Source organism: Ambystoma mexicanum, chromosome 2p, assembly GCF_040938575.1.
Source record: "Ambystoma mexicanum isolate Mex_15411 chromosome 2p, UKY_AmexF1_1, whole genome shotgun sequence".
Taxonomy (NCBI): Eukaryota; Metazoa; Chordata; class Amphibia; order Caudata; family Ambystomatidae; genus Ambystoma; species Ambystoma mexicanum.
Window position 1 is genome coordinate 329,729,414 of NC_090923.1, and position 21,385 is coordinate 329,750,798.

General features: G+C 40.6%; 1 protein-coding gene across 14 annotated transcripts in view; it reads right to left on the minus strand.

Moving 5' to 3' along the window:
* The window catches only part of ERC2 (ELKS/RAB6-interacting/CAST family member 2), a 4,434,974-nt gene that overhangs the window by 1,464,005 nt on the left and 2,949,584 nt on the right, over positions 1-21,385 (minus strand). The window lies entirely within an intron of this gene.

A 21,385-nucleotide genomic window follows, 5' to 3' on the forward strand; every position in this document is an offset into this window, starting at 1 on the left:
ACCAGAGACCGTCCGTGGCGAGTGAAGCCCAAACCTGACCAGACCTTGACGGCCCATTTCAAATTTATAGTGTGAGTACTTAGCCAGAGCTGTGCAAAAACAATCTCTTAGTCTAAAACAATCTAATTCAAACCATTTCCACCTATTTAGAACTGCATCATAGAAATCGTGTGTTCATTCTGTGATTTCAAACCTGTGAAAGTGTCATTTGCCATTCTGAATCATTATTTCATTTCTGAAAATCTACCTCCACCAAATCGTCTGTATCTTTTGAACCATGTATGCTAGGAACAAAATTTAACTTTCATATTAAGGACTTTCTACTCCTTATAGTTTTTCCGTAATCGCGCTCGACGCACTCAGAAAACGTGCCGCGAATTGCAATTTGAATCAAATTTCTCCACCTGTCAAAAATCGCTGTCTTTTGCTTGCAACTGCTGAAATCCTTTTTCAACCTGATAATCCCTCATGAATCACTGATAGTGTTGACCTGAACCAATCTTAAGTACGTATCACCTACCCTGAATCTCCTATAGGGAATTAAAATCATTTTTAGTGTATTTTCACTTCTTTGCAAATCACACTTAAGTATTTTTGCCTGTGTTTTAAAATCATCCCTGTTGCTCTAAGCTTGCTAGGGGGGAACTGAATTGGTATTGCATATGATTGTATTCCTGAAAATTGTGTGCTCTCCTTCCATCTCCTTATATTGCATTGGGGGGGAGTGAATTGTCAAAAGAAAAAGTGATCATATTATCTCTTGTGGAAACCATCTCAGTTATTTCTGTGCTGCATTCTTTTCCGTCATTGCATTTCCTTGAACCTATAAAAGCATTCTCAGCTCTATCCTCTCTATACCAACTCCTAAGTAATTTAAAAAGTGTGCTAGTGTAATATTATCCATTGTTGATCACTGTCGTATTCATAAGTGTGCTATCAAATATGAATGTATTTATAAAAGTGTGATATATATCTTGTTTAATTTTTGAAATAAATCTTTTAATTTGCAAAACAAACCTACTTCTTGGCTCAGTGAGGTCAGGGGGGTTCAAAGAGAGGGGCGTTATACAAGGGTTTATCATCCAGATCTAGGAACTTGTCATAAATATATATAATTAAGGGCTTCCCTTGGGCATCCCAGACTCGGCATTGACTTAGTTGGAGTGCTGAATTGAAGTCACTTAACACCGGACCGCGCTTACCTTATCAGTAGCTGCTGGTTGATGGCTGTGCTGCAAGCTCCATTGGCAAACACTGTCAACATGAAATGGATCTGCATCTGCAGGAGCTGTCCTTTGCCTTGGGCCCTTGGCCAAGGAGCATGCCATGGGCAGTGGGATGCCCTAGTAAGTTGTGTAATAATTATAATTATAATATAATGTGGATGCAATGGGCCAATCAGGGGAGGGGGCGGACAGGCAGGCGGGATAAAACATTGGGACGCAGGAAGATGGTGGCTCTGACAGCCGGGGTCAAAAAGTAACTAACAAATGCAGAAAATGAGCACATTAAGTTTAAAATAGATGGATTACATGTGGCACAGCCACATCTCACAGCCATGGACCAAATTGGCTGATGGAGGCAGTGAAGCACCAGATCTAGGCCGACGCTAAATTGTTACCACAGGTTTTGGCCCATAAGGGGAGAGGCAGGCAGGTAGGCAGGAGAAAACACTGTGAACCACAAAGAGAGGGCCGCCGAGCGCCATGCTCATAAAAAAAATAACAAATGCGCAAAATGCACAAATTAAGTTTAAAGAAGGCAGATTACAGGTGGCACAGCCTCACCTCAGAGCCTGGGACCGAAGTGACTGAAGGAGGCCATGGCTAGTTGTCTGGTATTGTTTTAAAATGGACAGCCGGGCCCACTGGCTATTGCCAAAAGCCATGGCAAGAGGTCAGGGCTAGTGGTCTGGTAGTGATTTAAAAAATACAGTGGGCACAGCCTCTGGCTAGTGGTCTAGAAGTGTTCTAAAATGGACAGTGGGCATGGCCGAAGGCTATGGCTAGTGGCCTAATAGTGTTCTAAAATGGACAGTGGGCATGGCTGAAGGCCATGTCTCGTAGTTTGGTAGTGTTAAAAATGGACAGGGTGGAAAGGCGATGATCTGGAAGTAATTTTAAAAATACAATGGTCATGGCCGGAGGCCGTGTACACTGGCTATGGCTGAAAAGTCATAGCTAGTGGTCTGGTAGTATTCTAAAATGGACAGTGGGCACTGCCAAAGGCTGTGCCCTGTGGCTATGGTTAAAAGCCATGGCTAGTGGTCTAGTAGTGTTCTAAAATGGACAGTGGGCACAGCCAAAGGCCATGACTAGTTATTAGACAGTGTTATAAAATGGACAGTCTGCTCGGCCAAAGGTCGGGCCCACTGACTATGGCTGAAGGCAATGGCTAGTGGTCTGGTAATGTTCTAAAATATACAGTGGGCACAGCCTTCAGCCGTGTCCACTGCCGATGACTGAAGACCATGGCCAGGGACACAGAAACGTTCTATGGAATGCAGGGACTTAAAGGTGAACAATACATTGTAAAAATAAAATTTGAAATTCATGGAAAAAACTTTAGTTTCTGGGACGCGAAGGTGAGAACTTAACGCATAGAAAAACCAGAAATGTTGCTAAGGCCACCTTAACTTCACAGCCCCTGCTGTGCAGCCTTTGACCACAACGATGACATCACAGATGGCATCCCTTATGACATTCCTGATGATATCACTGGTTTTCCAGGGTTTCGGATCGTAGATATGGACATGTAGCATGGAATTCGGTGAAGTTGGTTGTCTAGATAAGTTAGAAATCAATTGGTTTCCGTCAATATAAAATCGTGCATCAAAAAAATCAATTCCTTTGAACTAACCATGGAGGTTAATTGTAAAATCAGAACATTATCATTCAGGCATCCAACATATTCATGTAACAGTTCTATAGGTCCATCCCAAAGGATGAACAATTCATCAATGAGCCGATACCATATATCTCATGGTTAACATATTTTTCCCATTTCTCTGCCCATGCTAAAATTTCCTTCCACCATCCCATATACAAATTAGTGTATGTGGGAGACATGCAAGGGAGCCCCTGGCTGTACCACATGTTTGCCGTATGTATTCAACTTCAACAAAAAAGGTTATTCTTTAGATACGATTTCAACATTGATATTAATATTTTGTCATACTGTGTATAGCTTATAGATCTGGAGTCTAAAAGGTACTTGCAGGCATGCAGACCAAACCTATGTTGAATACTAGTGTAAACAGATAGAACATCATGGGAAACTTTAGTGAACGATGACTCCCAAACTATGTAGGAATTTAAGCCTTTAATTAAAGGTTAGTAAAAATGTGTCCAAAAATCTAGACACATGATCTATTTAAGAATATTTACAGGAGACAATTGGTCTCCCTGGCAGTTGCACAATGCTTTTGTGTACCTTGGGCAATAAATACACTATAGTAGTCACAGAGTGCTAATATTTCAAATAAAGAAGTTGTTCCCAATCCAACAGGTATCTCCAATGCCAATCCCTTTGTAAGGAATCAAACAACAATGTTGTTTCTGTGAGTGCTTTCTCTTCCACCAATTTATGACAATTACAATCTCAAAGTTGACTATATGCTTCTGTCAAGTATACATTTTGATGCAAGATGACCACACCCCCATCTTTATCTGCTTGATGTATTATGATGTTGGTGGCAGTTTGCCAATTTCTTATCACTAGATGTTGGTTGACACTGAGATTATGTTGGTCATGTGTGATTTTAGTATTCAATTTCCTAAAATCGACTACAACCAATTCCTCAAACACATCAATTCTACTGTTGATATTATGCAGGCAGATTTTCTTCTCAGATTATTATCATTAATGGCATCAGTAGAAATGTTGTACCTTACAAAAATAGTGTCTGTATCGATTTGTTCAATGAATTCTCCACCAACAATAGAGGCATCATTAAGATTTACTAAACAAATTACAGAGGATACATCTTTTTCTGTGAGGGGATTGATTTCTATTCTTGCCATAGAATGGGTGATCGGCCCAGCATTTAATTTGGTCATATGGTATTTTGCCAATATAAGTTTCCTTATGGACTTAAATAGGTCAATCTGAGAATTGGTGAAATCAAAACAGACAGGAGAAAAATTAGAGTCCCAATTCCAACACTGATGTTTAAGCTGGTGTAATAGCTCTGTTGGGTATATTATAGATTCTCAGTAGGAATTCTTCATTGATCGTCATCTTCCTCTAATTTTCTGTCCCCTTCCATGACGAGTCGCACCTCATTCTGAGAGGTTCCTTCCAATGGATCGTTTCCCTCTTCCTGTGTTTTTCTTTGTTTTTCTCCTCCTGGAGGTCTGCCTCTCTTTCTTCTTTCTGATTTGTTGTCCATATGTAACTGCTAGAACCCTTCCAGGGAGTTTAAACAAATTGGTCTAGCCTCCATATCTGATGATTCAACTTCAGAGATAACCAAATCATATGTATGTCTGATTCTTTCTGTTCAAATAAGCCTTTATTCAACCTCTCTTTGATTGGGTCATTTAAACATTTTGTGAATGTGTAAATACGTCCTTGCTCATTATCCATTTTGTCCCTCTTGATTGTATATTGCTTACACAACCTAATATCACCTTCAAACCTTTCTAGATGTTCTTCTACATGTGACATATGTTTTCTGCATTCATTCCCATCATTTGAGGAAAGAAAATGTGTTCTTCCATTGGTCTGATGTGCCCAATTAATTTCATGTGATCATATTTGGCAAATGTAATCAACTTTGCCATGCTGAAGGAGAAAGTATTCATGTGATCAGTCCATTCTTTAATGAGCAGGGGATCCATATCATCATATATTTGTAAGGTAAATATCCTTAACCCCCTTGGTATCCTCTTTTCTTCAATATACGTTTGGAGGGTCAAAGCTTCCCACCACTTGCTTATTTCTCTAATTTTCAATGCATCTACTTTTTCAATTTTCTGCTGAATTGTGAACGCTGCCAATAATGCTTCTGATTAATTTCTTTTAACTGTGGATGATTCTCCTTTGAATACACTTGCACAGCTGCTATGTGCCTCGCTTCCACTCCCTCAGCCATGGCAATAAACAGATATTTCAGTTTGAGTCACATCTTATAATATGCAGTACTCCAATATTGGTGGTGACAAAAGATATAGATATTCCCACTCAAAGTTAACACTAAAGGATCATAGTGAAACTCAAATGGGAAAGGGTTAGAACCCTGCTTTGTAAACTGATTATAACACTCAAATAGGGTTAAATCACAAATGTGGGCACTGCAAAAACCACAAGTTTGTTCTCCCTCACTCCACAAAGCAACAATGAAGGAGTACTCTGCACATTCATTTATATCAATCCCTATTGACATGTATCTTAAGATGGGAGGTGACCGCTTGTAACACAAACATTTCCAACGCGTCGGCTTTCCAGCAATAGCGCTCTGCCTCACTAGAATGCAGTGGGTGCCTCTGGGTCAGAGTGAAAGCTACTCCATGTCAATATCACATTATATAAAACTACTCCTACTCCATGTCAATATCACATTATGGATCCAAAACAACAAGCCGCCATAATATCCCAACGCCCAAATAGGCTCTAGAATAAATGCCTGGGCACAGTTCTGTTGAAGTGCTTAAGGTGCAAAATAGAACATTTTATTGAACAATCAAAAGCACATCATTTTGACATCCAATATAACGCTCTGCATTGACCCTATATTGCACTCACATGCATGGATGTCCTCGAGCATTTGTCAAGTTCACGAACATCACAGCATTGTCCCAGAACATCTGTGATGTTAGCGGACATCGGAGAAGAAAAAAATAAAATGCCTGATGTTGGGCTTTTCCTGCACATATCCATCCCAATGTCATCACTTCTCGCCTTCCCACAGATTTTTTTTCATTTGTTTGACAAGTGTAATGCTGTGTTTTTGAATATGTATTTACCATGATGCTTGCGGCCTGCAGGCACTATTTGTGAACCCAACATGGTGTCTGTTCCAAAGGTTTTAACACACCTCACACCCTACAGCTAAAGGAGCTATGACAACTCAAGAGGAATTGTGAAACTACTGGAGACTATTCCCCTCAGAAACAAATAAATCTAAACTTAATGAAATTTCATCCCAATATAAAAAAGAAATTTGCCTGGCCAAACACAATTCCTACAACAAACGTATCTCCAATGCCAATTCCAGTATGAAGGAATTATTCACCATCCTTAAGGAACTAGAGATACCTACCCCTATTCCAGACATCTGCACTAAGGACAAATACTGGTGCTCAGACATACAACTGGCAATCGCCAATAAAGTATCCACCCTCCAAAAGAAAATAGCCTTAAAAAGGCTTCAATCAACTCCCTTTCGCACAAGCTTAAAACCACCCGGATCAACATCCCATAGAGCCATCAGTTGACTCTCCGGCTCGATTTAACTTTACTAAATCATCCACACTGGAGGTAGAAAAAGTTATCCTGGCTCTCAAGCCTTCTAACTGCCAGGCGACCTCTGCCAAGCCCAGTTGATAAAGGACGCAGCAACAGACCTTGCTCCATTCATCTCTAAACTTATCAATGCTTCATTTGCATCCGGCACAATCCCTACCAACCTCAAACAATCATGGGTGCTCTTGCTGTTAAAAAAACAAAGCCTTGACCCACGCATACCAACTAATTACCGACCCATCACGACAGTGCCCTTTCTCTTAAAAATCCTCGACAAGATTGCGTACCTCCAAATCCAAAAATATCTGGAGTGCCACAAACTCTTAGGAGCATGTCAATCTGGATTCTGCCCATTACATGGAACCGAGAATGCTCTTATCGACCTCAAGTCCCAAGTCGATGAGCTAAGAGATAAAGGGAAAACTGCCCTCCTCCTTTTGCTAGACTTATTGGCTGTGTTCGACCTCGTGGACCATAAGATCCTATGCAGTCACCTGGACTCAGCTGCCTACTTTTCCAAAGATGCCATAACTTGGATAGAGTCATTCCTGAGCGGCAGAACCATGAGGGTCTTTTCCCCAGCAGCAGACCCTATCCCTATCATGTATGGTGTGCTCAGGGACCCTGTGGCTCCCCCACTCTGTACAATATCTTCACCAAGCCCCTTTTCGACGATCTGGACCATCTTGGTATCACCTACACTAACTATGCAGATGATACTCAGATTCTCCTCTCACTTTCAGGGGATTATGCTAAGGATTTGGCCTTGCTGAACAGAGTGTACCTCATCATCCAGGCATGGATGGCTACCCATGGTCTATGCCTGAATGATGACAAAACAGAGCTCATCATCCTGGGTACCCACGCTAACATCAAGAAATTAGACCAAGACTATTCCTCCTTCTACATTGACTCCACCCTTTATTTTACCAAACAAGTGAACACCATGGTCTCTGCCACCGCTTACACTTGTAAACTTATTAGAACGGGCAAACCCTTCCTCACCAATGAGAATTGCCTCATCCTGGCCAGAGCCCTCATACTCTCTAGGCTTGATTATTGCAATGCCATTTACATTGGGGATAACAAATCGATATCATCTAGAGGATTCAAACCTTACAAAATAATGCCCTAAGAGCGCCGCTTGGTGTGGACAGAAGATCACATATATCTACAATTAGGCGCCAACACAGTTGGCTCTCAACCTTTAATAAAATCTTGCTCAAAACTGCATCCCTCAACCACAAAGCACTGAATAACGCTGCCCCAGTTATCTCACAGATATATTCCACAGGAGAACATCTACTAGACCCATGAGACTTAACAACTCCAATTGTCTCACCATCCCCAGATACAGACTTGCAAAAGTGGGTGGCTGTAGCTACCCGGTCAAAGCCGCCCAACTATGGAACTCCCTGCCACATACCATCAGAGAAGATCAATCCTACCGCAACTTCAGAACCAACTACATAAATTGTCTCAAATCTGCTGATCTATAAGACCTTTCCATGTGAACACCTTGTATTGCTCTCACTAAATGTATATATCTGACTTAGCTCTGCCCTGTAAGATCTCACCCTATGTATATCTATATATACTTCTAATTCACTATGCCTTATTATGTTCTTAATGTAAAATTATGTACATATATGATATGTGTTGTCCTGTAAATTACCCTGCTGTAACTGGTTTACCCAACCTAAGCTTTGCATATACTTTAATTTCTGCACCCTGATACCCTTGGGTCTGGTGCGCATTAGAAATTAACAAACAAACGAACAAACAAACAGACCAATCAGTGGCCATGTACAATTTCTGCAAACGTTACACAGTTACTTGACTTTACTGCACCAAACCTTACAAATAAATTCAAAGTTGGGTATATACATTGTTTGCAAAATTTTATGTGGATTGGTCAAATGACGCTAATGTTATAAGACTGCAAGAAACTGCTTTTCCTATTGGAAAGACAACTGAACCATCGTGGACCCTGTAAAAAAATAATTTATATACATGCCACAAGTGGCCACCCGAGTAACCTTATCTGAAGCATCCCCTATGAAGAGTTTGTTAGACTCTGGAGGAACTGTTCAAATATTGTGGCCTATGACAGGCAAAGCAAATTCGCAGCATGGGGCTTCCAACAACAGGCCTATCCTAAAAGAGTCATTGAACATGCCTATCTAAAGGCATGTCTCTGTGACCGTGCCATGCTTCTATCAAACAACCAGCAAGCTAAGAGCATCAAAAAGGACCAAGAGGTGACGAGTCTGATATTGACCTATGGAACATATGCCTCTCCTATCCGTAATATTCTAAAGAATCATTGGAACGTTCTGATGTTTGCAAAATGCCCATCCTTCAGAGACACTCTGGTCAGCAGCTTTATGGAAAATGAAAACAAGAACACAGCCAGTACATGGATTGGGGAAGATATAAATGGCTTCCACAAATGCACTAGATGTAAAGTTTGTAGGTTTTCCTATAATTGTGAAACATACCAACATCCCATACTTAACAACGCCATGAGAATGAATAGCAGGATCACCTGTGACTCAGATTATGTGGTCTATGCACTCAGATGCACATGCAACACAGGGTACATTGGCAGCACCAAATGCAAATTAAAGGTACACATTTCACAGCATGTCAGAGCCATCATGATGCAGTATACCCAAAGGTCAAACATTTTGCAGAGACGCGTACTGGCAAATTAGATGTTTTCTCATTTGTTGGGATTCATTGGGTCATGATGGGGCCCAGAGGCGGTGTCAAGGAACGACTGTTACGCAATAGAAGACACAATACATGCTCAATTTTGAAACCAAAAGCGCCATAGGAGATAATGTAGACAAAGAGCTCTACACCTTTTTAGGCGTATGATCACTTGGCTGTTGTGTACTTTATGCTTGTATCTCATATTTAGTGAAGATAAGGAAATTGATGCTCTGTTGACCAGCACATATCACTGGGATTTTCCTTTCTTCCAGGATGTCAGCAGACATAGTTTCTGAGACATTTCCTTTACTGTTTTTATTTTCTCTTTCCCCTATCTTCCCATGTTTTGATATGTTGTCACTTTTTGGGTTGTTGATATAGTTAGATGCCATTCTGCTCAGTCTAGGGGTGTCACGGTATTAGTTTTATGACGGTACAATAACCTTCTTGCCAAATGACGGTATATCATGGTTATCGCAGTATAGCAGGTGGAGTTAACTAATCTCAACAAATATTTTCTAAAAGGTCATAAATTGTCAGATTTATCATCACAAACAAAACCATGCACCCAGGGCCAGAATTGGGCTTTTCAATATACTTTCCACTGAAATGCCACCCCTTGCTTGCACCAAACACAAACGCACGTGGAGAGGAGGGGTGGGGGAGCCCTGCTGCGACTGGCAAAGCAAACTGAATAGCTTTTCTTAAGTGGTCATTTAGGCTTTTAGCTCCCCCACTGGCTACTGGTGAAGATGAACATGTTGCCATATTGATAATCTGCATGCCACAGATCAATGGAGTCTGATGGTAGTACACGCTTGTGCGCATACACACACACGCACACGCACTCTCTCTTTACGTTACAGCCTTTAGTTTACTTCTGGGCCAAAAGGTGTTCAGTAATCACGGACATGTTACCCTTTGGTATGGCAGCAGGGAATACCCACAGAGATGATTAAATTTCGCAGTGTGACTTATTATATGTAAATTCAATGATAGAACCAGGGAAATCCGCCATTGTCATATGTTTAGAAAACATTATCCATTATAAATATATAAACCCCAAAGCCGCCAACCCAAAGTCCCGGGAGGATAGCTCAGCGGCAACGTGCGTGCCTTGGAAGCAAGACGACACGAAGCAACACAGGTTCGATCCCTGGGTCCGCGCTTAGAAACCTGTGGGTGTTTAAGCGCGTTATAAATACGCAACTAAGACAAAAACAAATTACGCAACTAAGTAAACAAAACCAATTTCTTTAACAGCGCCTCGATGCCCTGGGGCTGTGTGAGCGCTTTAAAAAAAAAATGTAAATAAAAAAAGTAAACCCCTTTCCTTCTTGGCACTGTATTTATTCTTCCTATTGCTAACATGTTGATTTTGTGTCAGGCACGTGTGGTTTATGGAATGGCATTAAAAACTGCTCAAACTGAAACTACTTGGCAGACGGCACATCCAACAGTGCAAGACCAAGACTGCGCAGAACTTGCTTACTGCAGCCTTTCCAAATCAGATTGAAAAGCACACTTAACGGTATGAACGGTATACTGGTATAAACAATGTGACGGTTATTATTGTTCAATTAAGTGGTTCACGGTATCTTTAACGGTATACCGTAAAACCGTTACATCCCTACTGCTCACCTACTAATACTTTTTCCATCCGATTTTACGATTTACTGAATTTAGAGCTTGTAGGCACTAGACCAACATTAGGCCAGGTTTTAGAGAATAATGTGTCATAATCCACAGATATAGACTGTGCTGCCACACAATCCACATGCTTAGTCCTAGACATGTACGCGGCAGTCGCAGTAGTATCACCCCTCAGAGCACCAGGGGACCACTTCAGTGGTGATAGTGCGCAGTACAAATATCCTTTAACATTAACATTAACATTATTTGTTACTATCGACTCTACACTTTAGGTTGGTGATATTACATAAAAACTCCCTTCATGCCACTTGGCATTCTGCAACACTTGGCACATAGCAGATCTAAAAGACATATGCCACATGTAACATCGTATTTGCCGACCTCTCTTATAGTCAAATTACGTTACATGTTACAATTACCTGCCAGACTCCATCTTAGGCTGTGACTTTACATTTTAACGCACTAGTCTCAAGGCCCTATTCTCATGTAGGTGTTAAGTACCGAAAAGGACGTTAAAAGGCTTAACGACCTTTTGGGTACTTCAGACCTATTCTGAAGTTGGCGCATTCCTCCGAAGTCAGAAGGAATGCGCCAATTTCGGAATATATGTGGCGGTTGCTGGGATGGGTAGAAAACCCACCTAGCAACCCTCACATTCGGAAACTGGCTTTTTGGAAGCCTATTTTTGTGGCACTCTGCCAGTTTAATATGTGCGCTAAACATGCGCACAAATACGGTACCCTTTTGGTGCTGTTGAACTGGAGGAGTTCCACAAGAAGCCTTGTTTGGTGTAAATGAAAGTGTTCATATACACCTGTGTGCTGTATATGGACACTTTCATGTACACCAAAGCAAACAGCTTCAACGTTAAATTGAAGCTGCTTGCTTTGGTGTACATTAAAGTGTTCATATACAACACACGGGTGTATTTGAACGCTTCCATTTATACCAAACCTAGCAGCTTCAACGTTGCATACTGCAACGTTGAAGCTGCTCGCTTTGGTGTAAATTAAAGTTTTCATATACACCGCACAGGTGTATATGAACACTTCCATTTACACCAAACCGAGCAGCTTCGAGGTTGCAGCATGCAACGTTGAAGCTGCTCGCTTTCAATGAAAGTGTTCATATACACCACAAGGGTGTATATGAACACTTTAATTTAAACCAAATCAAGCAGCTTCAATGTTGCATGCTGCAACGTTGAAGCTGCTCGCTTTCAATGAATGTGTTCAATAAAACCTATACACCACAGTAAGCAGCTTCAACACCCTGCAATGTTGACGCTGCTCACTTTGGTGTATAGACACGTGTTAATCTTCATTCTCGGCAGCATTTTCGTAAAACGACAAATCTGTCGTTATTTTACAAAAATGCTGCCGGGATGGGATTGCACCCGTAACAGCTTAAAACAGGCGCAATCCTCACAGGTCACTGTCGTGCTCTCCGAGGACACCCAGGCCCAAATGAGAATAGCAGTGGAGCCTGGGCGTCCTCTTTTGGCGCAGTGAATCGTGCTGTTTAGCACCTTCACTGAGCCAAGATGAGAATATGGGCCTTAGTAACTTAATTACTTTATTGTAACTCGTATTCACAAATTGGTACATGATACAGACTTGTCATGTTGAGTATTGTCTGCAGGTTTACGTGTATAACTTCACCTTAAAAGTAGCAAGTATCTGTGCCCATACATTTATCTTAAACTGTTTATAAAATCAGCTGCTTGGCACCTTGCACTTTAACGCCAGTTTTGCACTTTGTAGGACTTTGTGCACAGAATTTATTTGCACAGCATCTATTTGCACAGCACCTTGCACTTTATTGTATCTGTGACCTACAGTGTATCTGGCAGAAGACACATGATTATCGACATAATCAGCATGATTTTGCAAACTAATCCTTATTTGGAAACTTCGCTCACGATATTACTGCTCATCTACATCGTGTACTGCCGATCGACTGGGACTGTCCGCCTTTCACTGTATAGCACAGGGGATAGCACAAGATGGCCCTCCCTTTTTAGGTATTACTTACAGGTATTCCATCGGCATGCATGGTCTATAGTGGAGATAGATGTAGGACTACTTGTATGGCTCGTCTACGCACACTGTGTCTGTTTCTCTTTCTAAACCTTCACTTTCCTTTTCACGCACATTATTTAACGTGCGCGAACCGACCAACAAATCATGTGACCAAGGAACTAGCATTTGCGAAAAGCGTCTTTTTTGCCACCTCCTCCACTTGTGACCTTGAGGAGTTACAGAGATATTTTAAATAATTATTTTTTGAATAAAACAGATACTTTTAACCTTTCACTGTAGTTACTGGTGTTCTCTGATTTTGATGATTTCTCATCATTACCTTAAATACCAACTGGGAGTGTGACTACCCTTTGCCTGTGGGATTACAGTGGCTCAAGATGGATATATAGAGCGAGAGAGAGGGAGAAAGGGAGAGAGAGAGCGAGAGAGAAATAAAAAGAAAAAGAAAAGAGTCCACATCCTACATCACATTTTGCAATATACTCCAATGTCTAGATTCCATCAAAGAACCTGAAAGAGAAACAGAATTCTTTTTTCCAGATACTTATCTTTTTCATGGCGCTCAAACAGGTGCCCATAAAATTGTCAACTAGAATTAAATTATTCCTGGCAAAGTAAACACGAATTAAATCCTTCTTTTTCTGACATGTTGCATGCAAAATATCTGTGAAATTCATTTTGAAGTTTACCAAAATAGATCATCATTACAAAATTAATTAAACTGAGTCAAAGATGCCATTAAGAGATCTAGCTTGACCTGTTTCTGCTAAAACAAAAGAAACGTTCTCTGGCTAACTACCCTCTGGGGAGCACAGATGCAGACAGCACCGCAGGCCCGGGATTCTGGTGAATGTTCTTGCAGGAAAACCTGAGAATGCTATGTGAAAGGTAATTGAGTGTAACCTTGCCTATAATTCGCAGACCAAAACAGCGCGGTTTTCCTAGCCCCGCACTGATGATCATTTTCCACTTTTAAAGTCTGAATGGAATGAGGGATGAAAAGAGAACAAATGCTAGCCTATAGCAGCCAGCCATGGGAAGCGCTTCTACTTTCAATAGGAACAAATCTTGGGAAAAGTTTCGCTTTTATTTTGAATAAATATTCTTTCTAAAGTATGCCTCACACTACTTTGATTTCAGAACACAAACATCAATAGTAGTTCTTTTGAAAAGACATATGGGCCTGATTTACAAACGCGTTTTCAATGACAAAACCCCATCGAAAAACGCGTTTGTAAATTACGCCCAAATACGTTTCATTGCGTTTTTCAAAATGTTTTCGTTGAGATGTACATCCCTGCCGCTGATTCTGATAGTTCTTGAGGCCCTGAATGCACGCTGACTTAGAAAAAAACGCATCATACTTTTCCGGGTACACACACCCTCGTTTAACAATGGGCTAACAGAAAATAAACGGAATTGTTTTGCCAATTAATCTATGGAGACTCACAGGATCATTCGCCATTTGGCACCAAACACATGTCTACGAGGCACCAAACACATGTCTACGATTATTAATATATCAACAAACAGTGTGCTCCATAGTGGACTGACCGTGCTTTTCATTTTCTGACATGAGGCCATTCGGGAGCAGCTCCTGAACAACTGTGAAGAAAATGTCTGCGTGTCCAGTTGCATTATGGGGGAAGTTCCTTCATCTTTTAAAATGAACATATGTCCAAGAGTCAGTGTCCAAAAACCCACATGCAGCAAGGGATCCAATAGAAACCATGAGTGTCTGGTCAACTAGAATGTATTTGTAATTCACAAGGTTGCCTGTTCCCCTAGGAACCAATGGGCTATAACTATATCGGTACAAACATGGGTTCCTAGTGTCTTTCTCCAATCATTCATAATATATAGTCAAAAGGTGGCACACATAAATTGCACACTACTTCAGGGATAGATTTGTAAAAACCGATTCATGTAAAATACATTATTGGTGAAATCGTTTAACACAGAAAGAGATGATACATAGACAATACAATGGTTGCCATATTTACAATAGGAAAGACATAAAGGTGACGATAACTAAATCATAAATGATATACAATAGAAAACCTGTACAATCATTAATAACACCATGGAATGAAACAACTCCAAACATAGTCTTACATTTAGCAGGATTCTTAGTTCAGAAGGGTAACCACTCCTCTAACTGTAATGGGGACCTTCAGAAGAAGTATTTCAATTGTGCAGTTTTTTTTATTAGTATTCTGTCCAATTTTAAGTATGGCAACCATTGTATTGCCTATGTAACATCTCTTTCTGTGTTAAATAATTTCACTAATGATTTATTTTTGCATTATTTGTTTTCACAAATATATCACCACAACACTGCAATATATGTGCGCGACAAGTCGAATTTCCAACAGGTACCATAGTGAAATATTTCAATAGAGAATGCCGTTTTAAGCATATGTATTGCGATCTGATTCTTGATGTGTAGCACTCTCTACATGAATAAATAAGCCTAGAAAAACAAGATGTATATCATTTCATCCCAGCATGCTATTGGAATTTGAAAAATAATTTCCCCTAATGTCAGTTTTGAGCTCTATTTGCAAATACCATGCATCTATCAGGTGAGGATTTGGTGTGTTGCAGTTAGTGTGTTCTTTCAAAGCTGAGTACACTGGCACGGTTTTTGTTAGCTTGATCTATGTTTCATGGGAGGGAATTTGTATCAGGCAATACCCAAACCGCAGAGTTGTCCTTGTTCCTGCTGCACTAGTTTGCCTAGGTTGTTCTGACATTTGCTCTCCAGAGGACTCCAAGAAGTGGGCTATCTTTTCATTCTGACACATTTCTCAACCCGAACAACAAAAAACAAAATACAGGTGCACGGGCAATTGAACTCTCTTTCTATCTGTATCCTTCCTTTGGAAGGTTCCATGTGATAATATCCCCGCAAAAATGTTGCCATAAATGAATGACGCCGTTTTTTTGTGTGGTGATAGTAGCCCGTGGAACCTGTGGGGTACACCCAAGCAACCCCTATATTTTTTTAAAGTGAGCGGGGGTCACCCACACATCCCCCGCTGCCATTTACCCCATAAATTATCCCCATAAATAATGCTGCATATGCCGTTTCCCAGCCACTATATGTATGGCGACATTATTTATGGGGCTAATATTACCCGATACCCTTTGTAACTCGTTGCCACTGTATTGCAGAACTCGTAATTTTTTCTAAAAATAGAATTAGCCTGCTCTAATATCCTGCAACGTTCCCTCAAACTGACCTCTGCTAACTCCAAACTAGTGCTCTGTTGCTTCCTAGCTAGGCTTTCACTATATGCAGCGAAATACAAAATACAAATGCATTAGAAGAATTCCTTTTTTGTAGTAGGGCAACCTTTACCCTAGTGCTACCGGACAACAATGCACACTTTCTGTAGTGTGGTCTTAGATAGGCATCTTCATATTGTTTTTATTTTTTATAGCTCTTTACAGAACGATAACATAGACTTCGACATGAATAAAGTTCAGCTTCGAAAAAATATAGGAATAAATATATAAATGACATCACTTTCAAACGTTAGAGGGCGTTAATATCAGCAGTAACACCATTCAGCAAGCACTGCAGGAATTAGATCCAGTGCAAGTGCTCTGGGAAATGATAATCCATGAAATGTATCGGAAACCAGCTTAATTTGTCAACATGGCAGTCATTAGCTCTGAAAGGTTATGCAAATACTGCAGACAGATGATAAAGTGCAGACCAGCACCACTGTGTCAAACATAAATAAACTCCACAAAGCCCTGACAGCTAACGTGTTTGTTGTGGAGGGGAGGAAGGTGAGGGAACACTTCAATGCCAGGGAGAATACAGTTGCTCTATAGAGTGGGGAAAATGTAATTGGTCGCCTGAAGAAAAAAAAGCTTAACGTTACATCAGCAAGTCTGACGGGCCCCCAGAAGTACCAGATTTGGATTTTAACGTTGGCTTTAAAGTCATGTGTGAATATGTGCCCGCAATGCATACGTAGTGCATGTGGGGTAAGGTAGCTACTTGTAGGTTACAGACTTGCAAGAAATCTCTAACAGTGGTGAATAATGTTCTAGAAAATAAAGAAACAGCACCATAAAATAAACATTTTAAAATCATTCTAAAAAATCAAAAAGCTAAATGGCGGAGTTTGAAAAGGACGTGGCATGTAAAATCCTATGCATGCTATACGAAAGTACACGACGCACTGTGTGCGCTCTTTAATTCATCTTTTATATCACGCTGGTGCTGGGCCGAATTATCTGCAGCAAAAATGTAAGCCTTATGTTCCGTCTCGTGCATTACACTCTGGGGTCCGCTTTCTTCTGCTATCCCCACGGTTAAACAGGCTAGAACTGGTGGATGGTCGGTCCTTTTCTGTCACTGCTGCTGTCCTTTGGAATGCTCTTCCCGCATCCCTGTGTATGGTCTCTGCCCATTTAAAAATCAGAAAGGCTTTGAAAACCTTACTTTTTTAGTCCTCCTTTTTCTCCGGCTGTTATGACCACAGGTTTTTCAGTTCTTAGCGCCAGGTTGCCTTTGGTGGTGGTTGCGCATAGCATCCTTAATGCCAGAGAACAGACTCTAAACAGGGCACCATGATTCTAACCTGTGTGCTTCCAAGACAAATGTGTTGCCTGAGCTATCCTCCTGTCCTGGTCTTTATAAGAGATCTGGTATACAGGCCCACAAGCTTCTTTTATTTCCCTTTATTTGTTAAATGTGATTATAATCAATCAAGCGATGAGGAAATACCTGTGATGGGCTAACAAAGCTGCAATCCAATCTTAATTAGCAAAATGTCTTCCAAAGGAATAAATTGGTTGAGGTCAACAAAAAAGGAATAGAGACAGTGGTTGCTGGTAAGCACAGCTGACCGCCCGGGAGCTAGGTGGCTGATGGCAACTGTGGAAGGGGTAAATGATAATTCCGTAACTCATCAACACTCTCATTACCTTTGTGAGATAATCTCACCTCACACATTGAGATGCTTCTGGGCACAGTACACAGGCATCCTCCTAATTCTGTACATCTTACTTAGGCAACCTTTTAGTTGATGTTCTTGTTAAACAAACTCCTCCCTCTTTTGTGTGCCCTATGGATAGTAGCACCCACACCTCTTAAACTCTGTATGTAGGCAATTCGGGCAGGGTGGCAAGAGGTATTCTACCAACAGAAAGATACGTTATAATTTGCCAGGCAAAGAAGTGCTGTTACATAGAGTGTTGATGCACCCACATGGATTTAGAAATTGATTTGATAAGAACAGAATGAGCTGATACAGTCCAAACACAGATTTTCCTGTCTTCACATCAGACGAATATAGAACAAATTACAAAATCATGATCTTGTCACTTGAAAACGAATTGCTGCTGTGTATAGAAATAAACGGCTCCACAAATGTGCAATGAAACTAAATCAAGGTTACCAGGCAATGTGCCTGCATGGCTGAAATGGCTGAAAGAACTGTTTGGTAGAGCCTGAGAAAATGCAATTCCATTGATGTTTGCAATAAGAGCAAATGATTTACATTATTATTTAGTAATACATCGTGAATTAAATGAGGATCCTCTTGCCATCCCTCCCCAAGCCTAGATATCAATGAGAAAGAAATTCTGTCACGGTAATAGTTCCCTCATAAGTACTTCTATTCATGGACAAATGTATCCAGCTCCATCTCCTGGAGGGCCTTGTCCTTTGTTCAGTTATTCAAGATGCAAAGTTTGAAGCTTAAGTGCAAGTCATAAGGGACTGCATCTGAGCAAGTGCGGGTATCCTTTAAATTTGTATCTTATCTTCGTAAAATAGCTGGTGGAGGAATGCTGGGTGGAAAACCCATGTTCTGTCATGAGAAACGTCTTTCTTAACCAAGCCTTTGTTGCAGAAGACACGATTTTTCATCAGAGGATTTTCACAATGATAATTTACCTGTACTTTATTTACTTGTGGATTTAGCTCCCATTTAGTGGGGTTAGTGGTACATTTAGTGGATTTAGTGATTTAGAGGTTTAGTGGATTAAATGATTTAGTGTATTTAGTAGTAGATTTAGTGGATTTAGTGATACATGTGGATTTAGTTCCTATTCAGTTCCTCTTCACAAAGAACATTTACATCAATGAGCAATTTTGACAATGCTATGATCAATAGTTAAGCAGTCTTCAGTGCCAAAGAGCCTATGCTCTGACATGGTTACCACTCAGGTATGTCTACAACTATGATTTAGAACATGTTGTTTTGTCATGTTCATTCTCAGTAGGTGTGCACCCTCATTTCAGAAAATTCAGAAAAACTTGTTACTAAGGGTAATCCAGATTAGTATCCTTGCTCACAGTGCCTAGAGATGCACAGTCACACCTGAGTTATGGCACCTATGAGGGCACCCTCTAAGGTGCAAATAGGTATCTGGGGTTGCAGGCAGCACTTATGTTTGGGGTGGGAGGGGGTGTTAGCCTGCACGTTGGTGCTGGACTGCTCTTTGTGGAACCGCACTGATATTCAAATGGTTAGTTTTCCTCGTTTAGGATAGAATGAACTAATGTGTGGTTGTAGATCCACATGAATGGGAACCATCCCAGAGAACAGAATATTGGGCCTTCTTTATTCCAAGTACACGGGCTTCCATTTCAGTGCAATAATATCGAACAAAGAAGGATCAAATGCATTTTTACTTAGTTTGGTCAGAACAGGATTCACGTCCATTTCACTCTGTGTAGAGTTACTATAGAGCATGACAATACTGTACTAGCTAAATCTTCTGTGCTACACGATAGGCCTCATTCCAACTGGACAACAGGATGCTAGCAGATTTCATATTTTTTTGTTTGGTGCGAACATTCATTGATGAGGCAGTGCAATCCTCATTTAGAATAGCATTTGTCAAATTAGCCAGGTTAACCACAAATGTGTACAGGGGTGGACTGGGAACCAAAAGAGGCCCTGGAAATAATGTTCAAAGTGGCTCCATATTACACATTTTCAGCGAGCCCAACCCTTTTACTATGAGAACATGTGGAAATACCACACAGGAAGAGGCCCAGGGTGCAGAGGCCCACCGGGAAATCTCCAGAGTTCCCTATAGGCCACTCCACCCCTGAATGTGTATGGGGCTGCAACTTGTTCCGGATTATTTTTAAATTATTATGATCATCTATCAACTGCCACACATTGTGCTCTCCCATTGATTGAACAACAACTGGTGAATACTTCTCTTTATTGAACTGGTCCATGTATTGAGAAAATAGCCCAAGTGATCAATCTAGGTGCATGGTTACCCTGATGATCCTTACCAAATTGAAGCTGTTATCTCGTAGAGGACCGTCAATATAGGGTTTGTACCTAGCACTGGCTAGTCATAATGTAACTCATGTACACAGCACTGACACCTTCTGTGGACTCGCCTGGCCGATGCTCTACATAATTAAATAACCGAAGAGAGTGATAGATGCATCACAGACTTGACTCAAACCATTTTGAACATGTAGGGGTGCCAGATGATTCAACACCCTCCAGTACTGAGCCATGTCCAAACCTTTGTGGAAAAACCCTTCCATCATACTGTGGATATGAATATAAAATGGGTCAAAATTCACCCCATTACAATCCCACTAGGCTGTGCAGAAATCAAGTAGATCCAAACATCTCTGATTGGGTAAAATTCCACCCAGCCATAAAGGCAAAACATCCAGACTAATCAGGTACAGTGAGAATATGGCAAATCAGAGTAGAACGGTAGCCAAGTGCCCTTGATTGGCTTACATGCTATGCATTCCAGCCAATCAGGACACCAACATTCATTGGCCACTTGAATTGGCCTGAATGGCGTTGATTAACTGTGATTGCATTCCGTTACAGCTAATCACAACCTATCATGGGCCCACACAAAGCTGGTGGAAAATAGCAGCAATATTCACAGACTTTTGCTCATCTTATAGTGCTGTTGATATCATGTGCAGACTTTTATTGTAACGCAGGAATGACAATAGCAAAATCTCTATACAGTAATGATGCTCTTGACTTTTGTAAAAATTGGCAGTTTCATGGTCAATCACAGAGCTTTTTAGTTAGAAATGTAATCAGAATTATTACACTTAAATTGATTCAATAAGACAGGTATGAATTGTTTGATGGGATATTGCAATAGCTCCCAATTTTGTAAAATACCTCCACACTTGATACTTTCAGGGAAGTTGAGAGGGGAAGCACCAGATTAAACCAAACAGTTGAAAAGATTAATCTAATTCCCTTCAAGGGAACCTTTTTTTTCGCTCTGTTTTTACATTGATGAGGGGCTCATTAACAAGTTTCAATTTGATTTGTTAAACACAAGGCAAGACAGTGTTCAAATATGTTCTATTTTATTTTTTTAAATGAGTACCTTTTTTGTAAATGCTTTCATCTTTCTTTTTTTAACATGCCCTATTTCTTGAATAAATCCAATATAATAATGTTGAGGTACATAAGTTAAAAAATAATCGGAAAGGATAATGAGAAGTGTTGCCTTAGGTGAAATATATA